The sequence below is a fragment of the Rhipicephalus sanguineus genome, chromosome 8 (assembly GCF_013339695.2).
Source record: "Rhipicephalus sanguineus isolate Rsan-2018 chromosome 8, BIME_Rsan_1.4, whole genome shotgun sequence".
NCBI classification, from domain to species: domain Eukaryota; kingdom Metazoa; phylum Arthropoda; class Arachnida; order Ixodida; family Ixodidae; genus Rhipicephalus; species Rhipicephalus sanguineus.
The window spans coordinates 28,319,526-28,324,525 of record NC_051183.1 but is presented as its reverse complement, the minus strand read 5'-3'; the positions used below and the strand labels follow the sequence as shown (position 1 = coordinate 28,324,525).

Here is a 5,000-nt window from a genome sequence, read left to right as displayed (position 1 = left end):
TACACAAGCAAAATTGAAAATTTTCGGAGAGGGGAGTTGAACCCCCTAACCATCCCCCCTCCCGCCCTACTATGCCAGTGTCTCCCAGCATTATACATTTCTATTCGGGTCGTTATGCTAGTACAGACCACATGGACTAGATGTTCAATGCTATTGCAGTGCGCACCATCTGGGTTTAAAGACTTCCGGGTTCCATTTACTGTACAGTTGAGAATTTGGGCGTGAAGGCACGTCAGGTTTGCAATTTTCTCCACATTACTTTTTTTTTGCTGAGCTTTTAATCTGCTGCTGGATAGGCCTTGCGACAGAGTTTATCCAAGATCACGAGCTGGAGGTAGGACCGTGTATGTGGAACTTGGAAGCCACAGGAGGGGCAGGTATAGTGAGGAGTGAAGACGATGTTCCTTCAAGTGAAGGCGATGTTAATTCATCCTGTAAACGTTGTATGTGCCAAACTTGACAGGCTACAAACAAACAAACAAACGTTGTCTGAACCGCGATGAGGCGGCCGCTGCGGAGCTCCGTGATGGGTACATGGAACAGCTTCCACCACCACAAAGATGTTACGCAAAATGACACCACGTGTGACTATGTACAAGTGTGTTCACAATGAGGTGCACAGCGTCGACCAAGATGGCGGACACCCCCGCGCACCATTGTTGTTGCTCGCTTATAGGCACTAAACGATATTTTGTTGGTTGTTCCTCAGTAACTCGGCGCTACCGGGGGATTGGCCATGCATCGCACGGTTGGTTGCCCTGTTTAGGAAATTAGTAGCGTTATGAAACATATACAGGTTTATAAATAAGCAGTTTATTAGTTACTCATTATTGATAGAGACAAATAAAAATCAGATAAGGAAATAATAAATGAAAAAGATGGTAAAAATAAACCGCATCGCGATCGAAAACTAAATTGATTTACTCTTAACATTCAATTCTTTTGGTCTCCTGGGGGAAACTGCATACACCATCACAAGCGCTCTTGTGGCTAAAACCACGAAATGATAAGACCACCGGAAGTAACAAATTCAAGTCCATCTTTTGGAAGGATTCTTCCAGTAGCCTTTCTTTGAATTTTAAACCTTCGGCATATTGAAAAGAAATTAACCAGAGATTCACTCTCATTGCAGTCAAGGCATAAAGGTGACTGAGCCAGACCAGTCCTGCGAAGGTAAAAGTGCCGTAGGGTGACTCGGCATCGCGTAGCCTTGTAATCGATGTTTATGCCCTTCTATAGGGGAACGCCGTCTGTTCTTCCAAGCATATTTCAGTTATGGAACGATCAGATGAAAACAAAGGAAACTTACCGAAGTTGTTGGATGTGGCCATGTAGCTTTTCGAATCACGCTGCTGTGACATACGCCGACGTCACCAATATAGACATTGCAGGGCCATCGTCGGATGATACTGCAAGTGCATCCGCATATTCGTTGAGAATGAAACTTTTGTGGCCAGGTACGCACACTAAACGAATACCGCGTAAATGTCTTGAAATCCGCGAATAGAATGTTTTTAAGGTACTTGACAAATTAGGTGCACTTAAAGGAGCACTGACATCAAATTTCAAAGTCTAGATGTGCCCTTCATTCGATTGCTCGGTATGCATAGGTCTCCTTGGCCAAATTTGAATGGCGTCCGTCGCGTGGAAGTAATTTTATTTCGAGGACAAACAGCGTACGAAAGCTCAACGGAAGGTTGATCACGCTGCGACATCGACACTAGTGCTACGTAACAAGTGTGATACATTCCGACGATACCATCCTGAGTGACGATACGCTAGTAACAACCCAAGCAACATTTTATCCTTGGCAAAATGTCGGCCTGACGTCGCTGGCCAACTGCACTGTCGTTGGCCCAACCTTGGCACCCGATGTAGGGCCGGTCTCGGGGATTGACATTGGCCTCATGTGGGCCTGCGTCGGCACCCAATGTAGGCCCGTCCACCGTGGCCGACGAGGCCGAGTGCATGCCGCTCGCGGGTTGACTAATGCCCGACCTTACATAAGCGTCGATTTACCGACGGCCGTGGGTCGGTTGCGGACGTTTTTCGCTAGTATTGCTCTGCTTTTTTTTTCTTTTTTTTTGTGCGTGTTCTAACAAAACGCATCAATTTTTTTCTGGTGTGTTGATGCGTGTCGTATTTAATGTGAACGGGCAGTTTATAGAGGCGTTTAACTCTATCTGAATTAATTACGGGCAGAGTGCACATGTAAGACGGAATTAAACGCCTCTAACGGTCTGCACTTGTTAACGTGTTAATACGTAACACACAATAAAAGAAAGACGTGAATATAAGTTTTCTCTCTTTAGATCTTTATTTTGCAATTGTATAGATGCACTAATTTTCCATGCAACATTGTTCGCACGGAGCGTTTGCATCAGCCCTTGTGCAACGCAACCGTACAGTCCATGTGATCACGGCATGATAACGCTGACACATATAAATATAAAGACGGACGGCATTCCTGTTGGATCGGCTCCCTTCTTTCGGCCACTTCTCGTGCTCTTGGCCCTGAACACGTGCGCAGATGCGACGTTTTACCGTCGAGATGTTAGACTTGCATTTTTCTTCTGTCGGGAAAAACTGAAAGAAACAACAATGAATAATACTGTGAGAAAGGTAGACTATTTACTTGACCAGTTGCACAGACATGTCGCGTCTAGAAACTCTATTCACACAACTAAACAAAATAATTTTGTCGCTGCACAAATAAGAAAAACACTGCACTTACAATAAATGCGAGTGTGCTGAAATTCCGAGAAGTGCTTCAAGCTCCACAGCGCACAAACTAGATAATATGTGGAGAGAGGATGGATCGAGGTTTTCGTTGTTGGCTATGTCACTGGAAAACAAATGGTACAATAAATAGATTAATGAGAACACAATCTTACCTTCAAAGCAGCCGCGGGCCAGTCACATATTGTGCACTCGGCATTTACAGCACACCTGCGACCAAATTCAATGTGAAAAGCGATTGCGTGAGACTTTCATAACCAAGCATGCATCTTACCAGAGTTCTTTTTCAGTTGGCGAGAGCAGCGCAGCACGCTATTCACACTACAGTCCTTGTTGCAGGGTTCCCTAGAGAAAACGGCAAAATATGTCGCGGCTTTACAATAAGATGCCACAAATAAAAAACAAGAAAATCTGACATATTTGCCCGTCAACGAAGTCTTGGGTCCACAGACAAATATAACCGCCGTTCGCCTGAACATTTCTGATCTGCCAGCTAGAAGAGACGACCAGATTGACGCATCAATTGTGCAAATAAAATTTGATTTTGTCGCTAGACAAAACTCACCATGCGATACAGCGAGGAAATAAAATGCCACTTACGAGTTCGCTTCAAATCCTCGGCAATGGGAGAAGGCCGCCTCCAGGATCAAGGCAAACGAAATGCCTCTGAGTGCTTGCCCGTCTCTGTGCAGTGTTTCAGTCAGCACGTCCTCGCTCGAAAGAGCTACAATTTGGCGGGAACTGACGCATGGAGCTTGCTCCCCTCCCCAGCGCTGTGGCAAAGAAAAAAAAGAAAACGCGAGAGGTGCGGGGTCCGGCGCCCCGCTATGGTAGCCCCGCTGCACGCCCCGCCTCCCTCTTCGTTCCTCCTTTCAGGCCTTGTCATTCTTTCTGGGAGAGAGATCTCACCACTTTTTTTTTTCGGAGGAACGCACGTGTTGCTTATATCAGCTCTTTCGGGTGAGAAAAAAAAGGAGCGGGAAATTTCAACTGAAGCACATGCCTGAACATTTTAGGGCAGCGCTAATGCGTGCAAGAAGCGGATCGAATTTGAATTGAACCGTTTTCGTTGTTAACACAAAATATCGTTGGTACTCTAACATTAAAACAAATTAACATGAAAACCATAAACTGAGCATCAAGTAGAAATTTTAAAACTCTTCAGTGTGTGCGGACTGTCGAATTCTGCCTCTGCAAACGACGTATAGCTTATGACCGTAGAAATTATTGTATTTTTACGCTAATTTCGTGTTTATTTGGGCATAGATGATATTTTGAAATATTCGTATTAACGCATATGGCTATTCCCGAAGACCGAATCAAGTATGACGATATTCGATTCGATATTCCAAATGTTCAATCTTCGCACACTTCTATATTTAACCATTATATCTGATGTCCCCCCTTTGTCATGCGGCTCGATCAGATCAATCATATATTATATTCACGACAGTGCTAAAGCGTGAGCACCGTGCTAGCGTTCCAGAAGTGCCGAACTGTCCCACTTGAGCTCATAGACAAGGCGGAGGAGGGGATGATAATTTTCCGTGGACAGTTCAAAATCGTAGATATTTTAATAGAGCCTAGCGCGCTATAGTATCACGATCAAAATTACATTTCTGCTCGGCACTCGCATTTATTCCCATTTATTGCTGTTGTTCAACTCAAGTGCTTTGCATCTAATGCATGCAAAGGCGGTACGTTTTCTTGAGCTTCAAGCAGAAACCGTAAACGCTCAGCACACTTGAAAAGCACTCATGTCGTACCACTGTACATTGAGCATATAAGTGCTTCATCATAACAGGTAGGGCTTGATCGGTACTCATGACAATGCGGCGGAGGATTCTCGGCGGCCCGATCGCTAAAGGTTGCGAAGTTTCTTGCGAAACAGGTGAAAAACTTCGACATTTAAATTCCGCCCCTAACCAACTCCGTAATTGTACCTTTTCATAGTCAAATACTTAACGTGCACATCAGAAATATTCGGCCTGGATTCGGGAATGCTGAGGCACAGCAAACATAACTTTAGTCTGGGTTATTGATTGGAGCAGAACTGCAAATGCGACATCATTCTTAGACAGATGGACATTTAATAAGCTGCAAGAACGCCAGATTTTAAGATCACTGGGCAATTCAGCTTTTCATATAATCAGTTAGAGCTTTCGCGCCCCTGAAACACGCAGCTGAAATTTTCCAGCAAAGTTGTACAGTCCGCGAGATCTCTATTTCGCACGTTTCGTGTGACGAAATCAATATTTTTG

The 5,000-nt window shown here is 44.6% G+C and overlaps 1 long non-coding RNA gene across 1 annotated transcript; it reads right to left on the bottom strand.

Annotated features, from left to right (window-relative positions):
- Window positions 1-3,022: 3,022 nt before the first annotated feature.
- Window positions 3,023-3,525, bottom strand: LOC125759727 (uncharacterized). The gene is made up of 3 exons (XR_007417362.1): window positions 3,340-3,525; window positions 3,156-3,232; window positions 3,023-3,084 (listed from the first exon to the last, which is right to left on the bottom strand). It is a non-coding gene; the product is annotated as an uncharacterized LOC125759727 (long non-coding RNA).
- Between the last annotated feature and the right edge of the window lie 1,475 nt (window positions 3,526-5,000).